This window comes from Gekko japonicus, unplaced genomic scaffold (assembly GCF_001447785.1).
Source record: "Gekko japonicus isolate JY-2015 unplaced genomic scaffold, Gekko_japonicus_V1.1 scaffold2637, whole genome shotgun sequence".
Classification (NCBI taxonomy): domain Eukaryota; kingdom Metazoa; phylum Chordata; class Lepidosauria; order Squamata; family Gekkonidae; genus Gekko; species Gekko japonicus.
The window spans coordinates 23,240-40,443 of record NW_015176527.1 but is presented as its reverse complement, the minus strand read 5'-3'; the positions used below and the strand labels follow the sequence as shown (position 1 = coordinate 40,443).

The window sequence follows — 17,204 nt, the reverse complement described above, 5'->3', positions numbered from 1 at the left end:
CCATAACCCCAAAACCCCCCCCACCTGTCCCCCCCCCCCCCCCAGCACCAAGAAGACAGAGCATCACTGCCCCGGGCATAATGTTCCATCCATACCGTGTCGCTAATAGCCACTCGTGGACCTCTGCTCCAATTTGGGGGGGGGCAAACTGTAGTCAGATTTTATAACTGATTCCAAATCTTTCTCCTCATCGCAGACCAAGAGTGGCTTGCTTTGTTCTGCCCTCCATTTTATCCTCAGAGCAATCCTGGGGCGTTTTGTTCTCTCTGCAAGGAAAGCAAAGGGTTGTATAGAGATTATACCACAAATCATTTTATTAGAAGTTGCTATACTTACAAGATATACAAAACAAAGAAATAATTCTCCCCAACATCCCCTTCATTAGAATTCTTCAGACATTTTCTATTACATTACATTACTGATTTATATACCGCCCTATCCATGAGGCTCAGGGCGGTTTACAGACACACACACAATTTATCTAAGCTAGGGTACAATGGTGAGGGGCAATGTTCCCTCTAAGCTGTGGAGTCTTGTGAGCAAAAAATCCACTTTGTGAGCTACTGGCATTAACATTGTGAGCGAGAGATTTGGCTCCTGCATAAATTAGTTTGCTCTGGAGCCATCCTTCCTGAGCTAAGAGAAAAATCTGTGAGCAGGAGGCTAAAAAACTGTGAGCTAGCTCACACCAACTCAGCTTAGAGGGAACACTGGTGAGGGGAGGGTATTTTTCCTAACTAGGCACCTAACAGCAGGATCTTTTCCTTTGGGTTCGACAGTGGACTTCGATGGTAGTTTCCTCTGCAGTAGCGGCTATAACATACAATGGTTCTATAACATACAATGGTTCTTTCTTCAAACAATTTAGATTTTGAATTTCATGACTGATCTATTTTGCAACTTTATTGATTATATTGTTAATTATTAATGTCAGCATTATTACATGCTCTGTATTACATATTTCATTATTACTACCTACTAGCTATAACTTTTAATATACCAAAATTTAAAAGAAAATCTAATATATATCTCCCAGTGAAAGATAAGTGACATTTTGTTCAATATCCACTTTGTTATACGTTTATATTCAAAACATATTCTCCTTTTTCTGCACTATATTTCATTATATGCATTGCAACACATTTATATACAATTTTAATGTTCTTTCTCATTCTACATTTATCTCCTGCTAACAACATTTTGTGCTGTGTGGAAATCAGCACGTGGGTTCGACAGTGGACTTCGATGGTAGTTTCCTCTGCAGTAGCGGCTATAACATACAATGGTTCTATAACATACAATGGTTCTTTCTTCAAACAATTTAGATTTTGAATTTCATGACTGATCTATTTTGCAACTTTATTGATTATATTGTTAATTATTAATGTCAGCATTATTACATGCTCTGTATTACATATTTCATTATTACTACCTACTAGCTATAACTTTTAATATACCAAAATTTAAAAGAAAATGTAATATATATCTCCCAATGAAAAATAAGTGACATTTTGTTCAATATCCACTTTGTTATACATTTATATTCAAAACTTATTCTCCTTTTTCTGCACTATATTTCATTATATGCATTGCAACACATTTATATACAATTTTAATGTTCTTTCTCATTCTACATTTATCTCCTGCTAACTGCCCTCAACATTTTGTGCTGTGTGGAAATCAGCATGCTCAGAGCTCTTCGGGCCATGGTGGGGAGGGGGAAATCTAGGGAGCTGGCGCAGTGTAGTGGTTACAATTTCCACCTCTCCGCCTAGCCTACCTCACAGGGTTGTTGTGTGAATAAAATGGAGGAGAGCAGAAGGATGTCAACTGCTTTGGGTCCCCAAGCTGGTATAAATGAACTAAATAAATAGTAATATAATAAAGAAATACAAAGTACTTTTTCCCCCCTGCTCTAACCCCTAACCAAGTGAGCCGCTCCACTTCGCTGTCCCACTGAGAGCCACCGCAGTCACCCAACATTTAAGAGCGATCCCGACCCCTTGCTCACGATCCGGGTTCCTTGGATCTATCAGGATGACGAATCCGTCTCACCTTTCCCGGAGTCTAGCGGTTTGCCTGAGTGGGGGGGAGGAACCCTTCGGCCAGGGCCCCCTCCCGGGAACTGGATTCGGCCGCTCTCTCCCTCTGCATTTCCAAGGCAGAAGGGCGGGGAATCGCTCCGGGATCACAAGAGCTGGGATCTGGTGCTTTGCAGCCCTCTGCAGCCCTGGCCGCTGGTTGCAAAGTTCTGTTTGCAGAACGACATGTAAGGTGGGCGGGGGAGAGAGAGAAGACCGCAAAGTGTCAGCTGTCTCCCCGCGGAGCGGAGCAGGAAGTAGAATCGCCAGGGCATCTCTCTCAATCCCTCTCTAGGAAGTCTTTCTGTCGCTTTAACCCTTTGAGAGCCTCTGCAAAAAATATATATATTTCGCACTGTACAGTAAAATCTGAGTGAGGATTTGAACCGGGCTCAGCGGTGGAGCTTCTGTTTTGAATGCAGAGCGTCCCCGGTTCAGTCTCCGACATCTCCAGTTTTTTAAAAAGGCATGTTCTCTTTGAACCCTACTTCACAAGGTCGTTTCTCTCTCTCTCTCTCCCCCCCCCTGACCTACCTTGCACGGCGGTTGTTGTGAGGATTGTTTACTTTATTGATAGAACAAAGTTGGAGTCCAGGGGCACCTTTAAGAGCAACAACCCGTTTTATTCAAGGTGTGAGCTTTCATGTGCATGCACACTTCTTCAGATGCAATGAAAGGGAAATGAGTGCACAGAGGTGTGGCCAATTGCCTAATTGCCGTGGCTGCTGGTCTTTCCCTTGGTGCTGGAGGGGAATGCCAGGCACCAGCCCGATCACACCAGGGGTGTCTGGAGGCGGCCCATGGCAAACTTTACTAGTACTTTGGAGGTACTACTTTTTTAACTCGCATTGTCGGGCTGTCGGGGTAAGGGTGCGCTCCCCTTCCCAGATGTTGGGGTGTGATCGCGCTGGATAATCCGCCCACCATCCGTGCCTCTCCCGCGGGAACTTTGCCGTGTGACTGGGGCCACCTTGAATAAAACTTTGTCCCTCTTTTTTTTTTCATTAACATTTTATTGGTAGGATTATAAAGTTTCGAGAAGTCATAACTGTCAATTACTTATAACATTAGAAATGTACATAAGGATCATAAGAAAAGTTAAACATTCAAACCAATACACCGATTACAAAAACAAACATCAACAACAACAAAACAAGCTTCAAAGAATAATACATACTTCAATATACCTTTGAACAAAGTAACTTGTTTTAGCCTCAATTTGCAATTGGAGCCTGTACTGTTTGTTGTTTTAGATACAACCAAGAAAGTTTAGAAACTCAAGAAAGTTTAGATACACTGGACTCCAACTTTGTTTGTTTGCTGCTCAAGATCCAACACAGCTACCCACATAGTCCACCTTTCTTGCTCCTGTCCTGTAGTAGCTCATTTTCCCGAGACTCTGTTGCAGGCCTCTAAGAAACTTCTCTCCAAATTAAAAATCACTCCCCCTCCCCAAACCTCCATGGGAACCCTGGGGAATCAAACTGGTCCAGCAGTTCAGCAAATCCTACCTGCTGTGACTGGTACCTTGGCAAGCGTCATCCAAACTTCTCCTTTACATGTGTGCGTGCAGACACACACTCTCTCACACCCAAGCTGGAAACCAGAATTTTTTTAACGGGGACAAATTTTTTGTTAAGGGTGGTATTTATGCTGTGGAGTCTTGTGAGCAAAAATTCTACTTTGTGAGCTACTGGCATTAAAGCTGTGAGTGAGCGATTTGGCTACTGCATAAATTAGTCTACTCTGGAGCCGTCCTTCCTGAGCTAGGACAAAAATGTGTGAGCTGGAGGCTAAAAAACTGAGCTAGCTCACAGTAACTCAGCTTAGAGAGAACACTAGTAGAGAGCAGTCCATTATGTATCTGTACAGAACTGCCCTGGTTAAATCTTAATACTGAACAAAATAGGCATGTAAACAAGCCTCCTCTTTCTGTCTTTTCTTCCCCAGCTGCAGTGGGGGAAGGGAATGCAGAGAGCAAAGGCTTGTTTAAAAGCCTTTCTTTCCCTCCCCAAGCCGATTTGGGGAGGGAAGGGAAGGCTTTTAAACATGCTTTCTTTCTTCCTTCCTCCCCTGAGTCCCCCTGCTGCATTCCTCCCATGTAAACCAGCTGATTGGTTTACATAGGAGGAATACATTTCAACCCTCACAGAGTACAGAAATGGCTGCCAGGCAGGCATTTAAACCCAAGAGCTGCCTGCTCCGCCTGTCAGCTGTTAGGTTTAAATGGCTGGCAGCTGGGTTTCAGTATAGCTGAATGAACCCCAATAAAAGCCAAATAAAGTTGGCTTTTGGGGGGCTCAGCTATATCAGTAGCCGAATACAGATCTCTGATCTGTATTCAGCATACATGATACCTGAAAAATACTAATAAGGTTCTTTCTGGGTATTCATTCGGCTCAATTTATGCCGAATGCACATTCCTATAGTTTACCATCAGATGGGGCATGTATACAGGAATGGAGAGAGGATTTGCAATTTTACCCATTTCTTTGTTTTCCATGCTCAATCTGGTGCTGTGCTAAAAGTAAGCTTGTAAACATTTTCTTTTTAATAAATATTTTAAACTTTTGATGCCGGGAGTGGTTCTCTGTACATCTTAGACCACCACTGTTTTGGACACTCTATTTTAAAAGGGGTTTGCGGGGGGGTAGGTTGGCAAGCAGCTATTCCTCCAGGGGTGCACAAAACATCAAACTGTCCCTGTGGTAGCCGGGTATTGGGCAGCAGGAGACACAGAGGCAAGGCCTCAGATCTTGGAAAAGAAGCTGGGAGTCCTGTCCCTCCCAGCAGACAGTTCCTTTAAATGGACAGGTGGTGGTAGCAGCTACTCAAGAAAGAAATGTCCCTCCTCCAGGGAGGTGGACAGGGCGTAACAGGCCTGCAGGTCAAACAGCAAGTTCCACTACAGCAACCAATGGAATAACACTACACTGGGAGTAATATGCAATCTCCTTTTAGCTCCCAGTAAAAGCCTTGGTGAGGCATTCTGCACCAACTGGTGTCTCCAAATTGATTTTGAGGGGAGATCTAGGTAGAGTGCATTGCAGTAGTCTAGCCTTGGTTACCATGGTGTGGATCCAGGTGGCCAGATAGGCCCAGTCAAGGTAGGGTGCCATCTTGCAGGCTAGACCAAGTTAGAAGAAAGTATTTTTCTGCAGGGGCATTAACTTCTCCAGCAACTACGCTGCATCCAGTATAACCCCGAAGCTCTTGAACCCCATCTAAAGTGGGAAGCACAATACTGGACCTCAGGCCTCCCTAACCAACATCATGCCTGGGCAAAGCTTCCCTTTGTTCACTTTCAGCCTTCTGACCACACTAGTCTGGCTCTATTCCTTTGCGAGAGAATGAATGGGATGCTATCTACCAGGGGGTGTGATTTACCTCCATTCCATGAAATGCATCTTCTGCCCATTTCCACACACAAAGCCTCTACAAAAGGGACAGGACATTTTTCTCCAGGCCAGCTGGCAAACCTAATAATATCTATGGTGGTCAGTCTTGTGTATTCTGACTGGTAGCCACTCTGCATGGTCTCTGGGAGAGCTGGGGACTGAACCACGAACCTTCTGCATGCCGGACTGTTGCTGTGCCGCTGAGCCATGCCCCATCCAGTCCAGGCATGGCTACACACATTTTTCAGTTCACATGGAGCAGATCTATTCTCTCTTGCTCTGGATTGCAAGACTAGATCTAATGGGTGGAAATTACAAGGGAGTCGACTGCCTTGGGAGGTGGGTGGATGCTCCTTCGCTGGACGACCATCTTTCGGGTATGTTGTAGGGCTATCTTTCGGCTATGCTCCTGCAGAGTGCAGGGGGTTGGACTAGATGACCTGTAAGGTCCCTTCCAACTCTAACATTCTATGATTCTATGACTAGAAGAAGAGATTAGATTTATATCCCGCCCTTCACTACCTAAAGGTGTCTCAGAGCGGCTTACAAACTCCTTTCCCTTCCCCTCCCCACAGCAGACACCCTGTGAGGTAGGTGGGGCTCAGAGAGCTCTTGACAGAAACTGCTCTTTTTCAAGAACAGCTCTTATCAGAGCTACGGCTTGCCCAAGGTCATCCAGCCAGGTGCAAGTGGAGGAGTGGGGAATCAAACCTGGTTCTCCCAGATTAGAGTCCGTGCACTTAACCACTACACCAAACTGACTAGGTAGTTATGTGGGGGTGGAAAATTTACTGAGTGGTTGGGTTGGGGGACACAACCCAAATAAATCCTATGGCCAGAACTCCTCAAGGTGGTAACACCCAAAAAAGCTCGCAGCAGGCTGGACTGGAGAGAGATTAGGGTTGTGTAATGCCTCTCTGGAACGGCTTGTCAGATAAAAATGCTTGTGAATTAAGGATACCAGCTGGTCACACTATATTTATGCCAGTAGCGGAGAGGATGTAGATATCTGTTACCCTTAACTTGTCTATTTCCTCACAGGGTTTGGGAAAGGAAAGGGGTTTTGCCAGTTTTGTAGATGTCAGAAAGAGTTTGATAGGTAGATAACCTAAAGTAGCGAGTTTCACAGAGGTGGGCAACCACTAAGAAAACCCCCCTTTGTGTAACTATTTTATGAACTTTTCTGAACCTCCAACACCTGGGTGTCTGAAGAAGACCCTCATCAGAACCAGCTATAGGAATGTTTTACCCTTGAATGGACTCTCTGAAGACCGTGAAAATCGGATCTGTGCCTCAAGCTCTTGCCACGTGTTGAGCATCTATGAGGTTCCTCCCTCATTGCTGGCTAAGCGCCGTAACAATAAAATTCATTCATTCAGGTTCCTCCGTCATGTGGACGCCTCCAGGCTAAAGGAGACATGAGCGGATCTTGAATCTCCTTAAACCTGTGGAGCCCGTCCTTGCTTTCTTCCCTGTGAGATCTATTGGGAGAGGGTTGTATTTTTTTAATATGTGGGTGTTTGTACACCTGGAAGTCATGGTGACCTCTGTTAACTGACCTCTACTGGGGGCCTGGAGGATATTCAGAGAGGTGGCTGAAAAAAAGCCTGCCCCCACCTCCGGTATTCCAAGGAGGTATCCCATCCAAGTACTTGCCAGAGTCGACCCTGCTTAGCTTCTGAGATCTGACATGATCATGTTTGCCATCCAAGTCAGGGCTCTATGAGATCTATTTGAGGGCTTCAAACATGGCTAAAGCTCTATTGTGTAAAGTAAACAAGCTCCTTCCACAGTCCAAGCATTTTCAACATTTCTTCCTGGTTAGGGTAAGGTTTCTGTGTCGATTCAAGCTTTCTACTGGAGTTTATATCGTTTCAGTGCTTTATATGGCCTGTGGTTGTCTGTTGGGTGTGAAATGAGAGAAGAGCTCTTTTCACGGGCTAAGCAGTTACATGGTTTCTCCTTGTGTGGATTCTTCGATGCTGTGATGGACTGCGCTTAACAGGTCTCCTAGTGCAGCAATTTCAGAGGGCTGAGAAGTGAAAACTCTTCACTGGAATGGAGAGCTTGAGTGACAGGCTGCCCCCCCCCCATTAGCCAGCACCAGCTGAGGAGAACTGTCCTTCTGGAGTCATTTGGTCAGTTGGAATCATTCTGAAGACAGACAGACAGACAGTCGGCTTCTGATAGAGTCAGTTGGAGTCAGTGAGTCTGATAGAGTCAGTCAGACAGGTTCACATTTGGAGTGAAGGGAAACGACTCCTTGCCGTAACTGTTTTCTATCAATTCTGAGGGGAAATTCAGTAAAAGAACTTAGAGTCTAAGAGTCAGCCTAAGCTGATGTCTGCTTTACGCAGAACTGGGATTGAGATTTACATAAGAACATAAGAGACGCCCATGTTGGATCAGGCCAAAGGCCCATCCAGTCCAACACTCTGTGTCACACAGTTGCCAGAAATACCAGGTGCCGTCAGGAGGTCCATTAGTGGGGCCAGGACATTAGAAGCCCTCCCACTGTTGACCCCCCCTAGCACCAAGAAGACAGAGCATCACTTGCCCCAGAGTCTCTATCTATACCTTGTGGCTAATAGCCACTGATGGACCTCTGCTCCATATGCTTATCTAATTCCCTTTTGAAGCCGTCCATGCTTGTAGCTGCCGCCACCTCCTGTGGCAGTGAATTCCAAGTGTTAATCACTCTTTGGGTGCGTTCAGACGTGGCCTTTCTGCCGGCATAAACTGCACCGGTTGGAACCGGTGCAGTTTCTGCCGGCAGAAACGCGATCAGACTCACCCTCCATCTTGCGAATGCCTCAGTTGGACGCCCGCTCACACACTGCGGGCGTCGGTGTTTTTTTTTTTTTTAAGCAGTTTGAGCATGCGCACAGGCAGCCATTCGGAGAATGGCGATTTTTGCGCATGCTCAACCCCCCCCCTTACATTTAAACTTTAAAGGTAAGCACTTACCTTTAAAGTTTAAACCCCAACCTGTCCTCCCTGTAGTCCCGGACTCCTCCGAGACGGTAAAGTAAGGCCTTTTTTTTAATATATAAACAAACGCTCAGGGCGAAGGTTCGCCTGAGCGCATATCGCTTAGTTTTTTAAAAAAAATGGCGGGGGAAAGCCGGAAGCCTCAGGCTTCCGACGGAAGTGGCTAGGCACCGGTGGAGAGCGATCAGATGCCGGTTTGTATCGGAAGCCACCGTTGTACTCTGTTTACCACCACTTGGGACCTAGTGGCAGAGTACAACGGTGTAAAAGGATTTACAACGGTTAGGGACGGGAGGCAGATGTTCGCCGTGTGAACGCCCGTAAGTACACCGGTTGGAACCGGCACCCTAACCGTTGTAAATCCCCCGTCTGAACGCACCCTTTGGGTGAAGGACTTCCTTTTATCCGTTCTAACCCGACCGCTCAGCAATTTCATGGGAGTGCCCACGAGTTCTTGTATTGTGAGAAAGGGAGAAAAGTACCTCTTTCTCTACCTGCTCTTTCCCATGCATACTACCTGCTCTATCCCATGCATAATCTTATAAACCTCGATCATGTCACCCCTCAGTCGTAGTTTCCTCAAGCTAAAGAGCCCTAAGCGCTTTAACCTTTCCTCATAGGGAAAGTGTTCCAACCCTTTTATAATTTGAGTGGCGAGGGTAATTGGGTAGTATGTGCTAAAACAACCATTCAGGCCAAAAGAAAAGGGTTATATCTTTTGAGGAAGAGGAGGAGAATTCCTGCCCAGTTAAACAGGGGGTTTAGCTCTGAGGAGAATCCTGGTCTGTTGTGAAGGGGACCAGTTTTAGACAGCTTGGGATATTGAAATAAACTGTGGTTTCTAAAAGGGAGAATGTTAGGTACACAAATAAAGAGACAATCTCCAGGAAACTTGAAGAGTTATAGGAAGCTCTATGAAGAAACATTATGACTCTGATGAAGTTATATTTTCCCCTCACCCCCTTTTCCCTTCTGTATCCCACCTTTTGTCTGATAAAATAAAAAATAAGAAACATTATGACTGTAGCTAAAATTCTGTCAAATGCCTCTCTCTTTTAAGACCCAAGAATATATGAAAATAAGCTTCAGCAACACTATTTTGATTGTTTAAAAAGTATAATCTGCATTAACAACAATTTTTACCTCAGCATTTCCAACCTCTGACTACATGACTACATCTACTCAATCCCTGCCTATTAAATAAAATTATCTGTTCGAATGTAAAACTGTCTCAAGTGCCATTTGAAAGGGAAAAACAACTGGGCTCTTGCTTATCCCATCAAGTTCCTGGGCTGGGCTAAAAACCAAAGTAGATCTTCATGACAGGGTGGGACGGATAGACTTTTAAGGCAATAACTAAATCCACACTATTTGGGTCTGCTCAGTCACAGTTGGGAACAGAATGTTGGCAGGAAAATCTGTCTCATAGTGGAGACGTGTCACAGATGATGGAGAATATTTCCACGCTGAGTGAAACTCCATACTCTGAGCATTCAAAAGCTGTTTTCTCTGTGTGGGTTCTCTAATGCCATTGAAGACTGATACTGTTACTTAATCTCTTTCCACACTCTGAGCACTAACTTTTCTTCCATGTCGATTTTTAGGTCCTGTTGAAGACGGAAACTGTGGGTAGAATATTTTTCAATAAGGTAGTTGGCTTTCATAAATAAAGCAGTCTTATTATTTCTGCCATAGTATAAGCCCAAAGCAGAGAACCTGACTCCTGTAATGCCTAGCAAACAAACAGCAATGTAACTATTGCACTGGGCCTGCCTGAGAAATAGGAACTCATGTGTATTCTCAAATGCTTTCAAGTCCTTTGAAACTAACTGTAAGTGTTAAGAAATGCTCATCACCTGCACCTGGCAGGAAAACCTTTTGGTTCTAATTTTTGTTGTTCAGTTGCACAGTCGAGTCCGACTCTTCGCGACCCCATGGACCAGATCACACCAGGCCTTCCTGTCTTCCGCCGTCCTCTGAAGTTTGCTCAATTTCATGTTCGTTGCATCTATGACACTGTCTAACCATCTCATCCTTTGCCGTCCCCGTCTTCTTTGACCTTCAATCTTTCCTAATAGCCCTAATTAAGGTTCTAATAGCCCTAATTAGTTATAATAGCAGGCCAAAAGGCCTCTTCTCTTTCATTCCCCATCCCTAAGAAATAGTGCCAGAGGCAGCTGGCTATCTCACAGGAAGGTTAATAGTTACAAGAATGGGCACAGTGATGAGACAAATGAAAAATGGAAAAGAACTGTGACAATTTAGCGCTTAATAATATATTCATAAATCATAATATACAATAACAGAAATTGAGTAATATAAATAGTGAATGTAGTAGACGGTGGTCTCCGGAATGATGTGCCATTTCGACAATGATCTTCTTCTGAACAAGAAGGTGTACATAAACTGTCCTTCAACAATTCATTTCTCTTGGTGATGTATTGACAATATACTGTTGATTCACTTCATCATAAAGCTATGCTTACAGCTATGTTCTTCAATGGGCTATGGTTGCCCATTGTTGTCGAAACGGCACATCATTCCGGAGACCACCGTCTACTACATTCACTATTTATATTACTCAATTTCTGTTATTGTATATTATGATTTATGAATATATTATTAAGCGCTAAATTGTCACAGTTCTTTTCCGTTTTTCATTTATCTCACAGGAAGGTACAGTGAGAAATTGTTCTGACCCTAACCATCTTGCTATGTTGTCTATGGTTTTGGAACATGCTTTTGTAAACAACTGTTTTCCCCTTCTGTCATCATGAAAGGGAACATTTATGACATAGCAAATGTATGTTTGAAGTCAGAACTGATGTAATTGCCAATGTGTGTATGCAATTCCCAGAAGCCATCATGAAAGGGAACATTTATCATCATGTCATCATGAAAGGGAACATTTATGACATAGCAAATGTATGTTTGAAGTCAGAACTGATGTAATTGCCAATGTGTGTATGCAATTCCCAGAAGCCACCTGTATAAAAGAAAGTACCTGACAAGCCTTCTGGGTCCATTCTTTGAGACACTGAGGAGACTGTTACTCCCCCTGTCTCTTGGAATGCACCATGAATGGCCTTCGTTCTGTGTTGTTATCCTGTTATGTGTTTGCTACTCTGTGTTCATTATGTGGAATCTGCAGTTGATAAGTTATTATTAATTTACAGTACTGTTTAACCTTGTGACTAACACTTAAATAAACTATTAAGAATGATTGCAAGTACTATCAGTGTGAGTGTGGCTCTGGGTCTGCCTCTCGTGCAGAGCCCTATTTTCCTTTCCACCTTGTCACAGCCTTCGGTAAGTGGGGCCTCACCAAAACCTCACGGACCCCAAGCACCATCACTGGCACAGGGTGCCACAAATTTCGCACCACAGAAACTCAAAATGAATCTCGTTCCACACACTGAGAATTCAAAGGGTTTCTCCTCCATGTGGGTTGTCAGATGCTGTTGAAGATTGCCACTCAACCCGAATCTCTTTCCACACTCTGAGCATTCAAAAGGTTTCTCCCCGTGTGGGTTCTTTGGTGCAGTTGAAGATTGCCACTCTGACTGAATCTCTTTCCACACACTGAGCATTCAAAAGGTTTCTCCCCTGTGTGGGTTCTCTGATGCTGTTGAAGATGGCCACTCTGACTGAATCTCTTTTCACACTCTGGGCATTCAAAAGGTTTCTCCCCTGTATGGGTTGTCAAGTGCTTTTGAAGATGGCTACTCAACCGGAATCTCTTTCCACACTCTGAGCATTCAAAAGGTTTCTCCCCTGTGTGGGTTCTCTGATGCTGTTGAAGATGGCCACTCTGACTGAATCTCTTTTCACACTCTGGGCATTCAAAAGGTTTCTCCCCTGTATGGGTTGTCAAGTGCTTTTGAAGATGGCTACTCAACCGGAATCTCTTTCCACACTCTGAGCATTCAAAAGGTTTCTCCCCTGTGTGGGTTCTTTGATGCAGTTGAAGAGTGCCACTCTGACTGAATCTTTTTCCACACACTGAGCATTCAAAACATTTGTCGCCTCTGTGTATTCTTTGGTGGACAAGGAGCTGTGATCTACTTCTTAGGTACTTTCTGTACTGAATGGATTTATTTGCCTTCGTTATCCTGTGCTTTGGGAAATGTACATTATGCTTTCTTCCATCTCGCTTCTCAACCATATGCCCCCCTTTCTTTCTTTTAGGTCTGCCTTGATTCCTGAATTTCAGATCTTCATTTTTAATTCTAAATAGCATTTGCTGATGAAGTTCCACAACCTCCTCATTCCTCTGATCATCTTCTCCTGGAATAAATAGAGAGATCCTGTCAGCACATGGGAGAGCTGGAAAGTCCAAAGGCATCTATGTGACTGCAGTAAGAAAAAGGATTAACGGCTCTTCGGCCTTGTCCAGCATGGCTGATCTTAATCACACCTCTACCTATCCCCACACTATTGCGTATTTAAGGATATCTCACCCCCTCAAGACCCACAACTGCGCTCTTGCCCAGAAGACGTTTCTGAGCCTCTAGATTTCAGGCCCCCAGAAAGCCTCCCTTCTTCCTTAGCCAGTGGGCTGTATGATTGTACCAAACGAAACGATGGTCAGAAGTGAATCAGAAATCCCCCCATGGCTATTCCTTGCCTGTTCTCTTTACATAATTGTGAAGGATACTGTCAGCCAGCTCACATGGGAAGGAAATATGGTCTTGGGGTCCTCTAGAGCAGTGGTTCTCAACCTGTGGGTCGCGACCCCCTTGGGGGTCGAACAACCCTTTCACAGGGGTCGCCTAAGACCATCGGAAAACACAAATTTTCGATGGTCTTATGATAGCAACGAAAATAATTTTATGGCTGGGGGTCACCACAACATGAGGAAATGTATTAAAGGGTCACGGCATTAGGAAGGTTGAGAACCACTGCTCTAGAGGGACTCTCCAGCCTTTCTTTGGATGCAAGGCCGTTGCCTGTCTCCATCGAAGTCTCTCTTATATTTCGTGCTTCTTTCACACACACACACACACACACACACACACACACACACACACACACCATTCTTATATGGGGAAAGAAAGAAATGCAAGAGTAAAAATACTTCTGGAAGGACAGAACCATGGTTAAGATCAAAGCCTACAATCAGAACCAGTATAAGGGGAATGGATCTGTGAGGCAAAGCACCCTAGTTCCCCCAAGGCTTAACATGATTATTAAGTAGCCTGGTTCAACTCGCAGGTGTTTCCAGTCTCCCTGCAGATAACATCCTTATCTTTTTCAAGGCCAGAATCCAGAATGTGGTCACTGGTTTAACCGTGAGAACCTGTATCCACTTGTGTAACCAGGAGGGAGGGGGCATTAGGAGGGTGCTGACAGCCTCTGGAAAATTCTCTTAAGGAGGACCGTTGATTGGGTCGTTGGGACCACCTGACTCTAGAGAGGTAGAAAGCATAATACGGGTATAGACCAGAGGGTAGCCATGCTAACTTTATGCTTATTCCATGCTAGTACGCCTTGAAATTTTCTTGCTTCATCAAAATGAAGAGTTTCCTGTAGAGTAACTTAGGCTACAGCTGCAATACTTATGCTGCAACAAGAGGTGCCATCTCACACCAAGTTATTCCATGTATTAGGTAGAACAGTTATCTTTTCTTGTTTTTCTGTTGCTGAGCTGTAGGAACTGTGCTGTGTAGTGATGGAGGCTCTGTTTATTCACCAGGCTGAATAGCTCTGCTGAGATTTGTCTATCTTTTCTCTTTTGAGCCACCTTCAGTTCGTCTTATGGAAGGAAGGTGAGATATGAATATTTAAATTAATGGGAGGAATTGCCCTCCATGAATCTCCTTTTAGAGGTACCACAGTTAGTAAACAGTGAGTGCTGCAAATTAACTCTGTGTTGTGTGAAGAAATGTTTATTCCCCCCCCCCCGATCTGAACTCTCTACCCATCAAATTCACAGTGTGCCCCAATTGCACCCAGACACCTTACCACAGGAGAGGGCATCTTGGGCACGCTCCCGGGCCTGCACACTCTGCCCTTGCTCCAAGGAAGTGCCTTTCGCCTCAGGGAATGTCGCTTCTTCCTTCAAGGTTGCTGACTGCATCTGAAACAGCAGTGAGGGAGAGGGGATAAGAGATGGAATGGAAAGTAGACCAAGGAATGGATCCTGCCCCAGTCCCAGACACTGCACCCTTCCCTCCGCAGACCTGGTGAGTTTTCTGGAGGGATAAGAAATTCTCCAGTAGAAGAGGCTGCTGAAGTCTCCCATTTGGATGACTTCAGCAAATCTCCCATTTGGATGAGTAACACTTGGACAGATGTCTGGCAGGGAACCTTTAGGATAAGGCCAGATATCGTTGCTTGAATTGGACATATCTGGAGGAAATCCCCTCACCTGTTCTACATGCCTCTTCTCCTCTGCCTGACTCAGGAGGAAAGCTTCGGCCAGGGCCCAGAAAGGAGTCCTGGGACTGAGCAGGAGGGGAGGATCATTCATACCGATCGGCTGCCTAACATGCCATGCGTTCTAGCCAGTGTTCCCCTCATCGGCCCTTTCCCTGCCCCCCATTGAGGAGACAGCGGCAATAAACAAGCTGTTACCAGACGCTATGTCCCGCGCTCCAGTGCAGGTTAAGACGCAGCCCCTGGGACAGACTGATAATGCCGTCATAAGAGGCCACGATCATAACATCCGCAACAGAGTTAAACACAGATGCTTTCCTTTCCTGAAGGACCAAGCAGATATATCTCTAAAAGCCTGATACATAATTTATCACAATGACTGTAATCCCCATCCACAAAGTACAAGAAGGACGACCCTTCTGATCCACCGGGCCAATTCTTAGGTGTCTCTTGACCAGGGTCAGTGATGAAGTTCCACTCTCTTTTGGTTTCTTCCTGCCTTTTGATACTGTTCCCTGCCAGTTTGGTGCCGTGGTTAAGTGCGTGGACTCTAATCTGGGAGAACCGGGTTTGATCCCCCACTCCTCCACTTGCACCTGGCTGGATGGCCTTGGGCAAGCCATAGTTCTGATAAGAGCTGTCCTTGAAAAAGAACAGTTTCTGTCAAGAGCTCTCTCAGCCCCACCTACCTCACAGGGTGTCTGTTGTGGGGAGGAAAGGAGTTCGTAAGCCGCTCTGAGACTCCCTTGGGTAGTGAAGGGCGGGGTATAAATCCAATCACTTCTTGCTTCTTCATAGCCACATGAGTAAGGGGAACTTTCCACACTCGGAGGTGACCAAAGAGAAGGGGAAGGGAATGGAATCAAAAGGCCCTGGAACTGGCAAGAGAGCAAGGAGAGGTCCCCATCCCATCCGAGCAGGAAGTGGTGTTGAATTCTGGGAAATTGCTGTGCCAGAGAGCTTGGCTCAGGATACTATGACAGACAGACATACAGACAAGCCTTTATTGGCACACAAAGACACACACACATATATATACACACATACATATATACACATATACACACACATACAATAAAAGGTCAACCAAATTACAATTTAGGTCCAGACACTATGAATGCTGAAAATGCAGTGCTGGGTCAGGGGATGCGGGCCAGAGACCACTTCCCGGGAGGTGGCCCTGGCCGAAGGTTTTCTCCTGAGTCACGCAGAGGAGAAGAGTCAGGCCGAGCAGGTGAGGGGGTTTCCTTCACTCCGTTCAATTGATGACGTGTCACGTATTTGAGCTCCAGAGTTCACAGGACCCCCTTCAGTTCTCACAGAAGTCTGAAACACATCGCCAGAATTTATAACACACACACACCATGATCATGGGCCCCTGGTGCTTCGCTTCTGCCTCTTCTGCAATTTACTAAAAGTCATTACAAGTTTTCTTTTTAGACTACATAAGGCAAGGACAAAAACAGTAGGGACCTAACAGAAGCAGAATGAGATGGTTAGACAGTGTCATAGATGCAACGAACATGAAATTGAGCAAACTTCAGAGGACGGCGGAAGACAGGAGGGTCTGGCGTGATCTTGTCCATGGGGTCGCGAAGAGTCGGACTCGACTATGCGACTGAACAACAACAAGGGCAAGGTTTCACAATACCTGGGGGGGTGCATGAAAGGGGTGCAGGATCCAAAGAAGAAACGAACAAGGGAGTCTAGGCTGACAGTGGAGATGTGCTGTTGCGTCATCAACTTTGCAGAAATGTGGGAGCAGCTGCTGAAACTCCACATCGAGGTTTTGCCCAATCTGGAATCAACAGATTATTTCACTTGGAGAGATCTTTATTAGTAGAAAAGAGCAAGTGTCCAATAGCCCCTTGCTGTTGCTGTTGTTCAGTCGCACAGTCGAGTCTAGGGCTGCCAAGTCCCCCCGGGGGGCGGAAATCCCCCCACCCCAGAGGCCCGTTCCCCGACGCCGGGGAATCGGGCCCTGGGGGGAACCCCGCCCCAGCGTACACGTCACAGGGAAGTGACGTTATGATGCTGGGCATGCTGGGGGCGGGTCCACGGCCATACAAGGGAAAACTCTATGGTATGGCCATGGCCATACAAGGGAAAAATACGCACCAGGAGCCACCCCAGAGTCCCCCGCCAGCAAGGTAAGTCAGACTTGGCAACCCTAGTCGAGTCTGACTCTTTGCGACCTCATGGACCAGATCACGCCAGGCCCTCCTGTCTTCTGCCTTAACAACTAACAAAATTAACTAGCACCTTAATGACTAACAAGATATGTGGCAATGCATGAGCTTCCGTGAGTCACTGCTCACTTCTTCAGATACGGCTAGGACGGGGGGGGGGGCAAACT

At 45.5% G+C, this 17,204-nt stretch overlaps 2 pseudogenes; both read right to left on the bottom strand.

Moving 5' to 3' along the window:
• The window catches only part of LOC107124041, a 6,974-nt pseudogene extending 4,713 nt beyond the window's left edge, over positions 1 to 2,261 (bottom strand).
• Positions 2,262 to 11,949: 9,688 nt separating this feature from the next.
• Positions 11,950 to 12,635, bottom strand: LOC107124035 (annotated as a pseudogene).
• Positions 12,636 to 17,204: the final 4,569 nt, after the last annotated feature.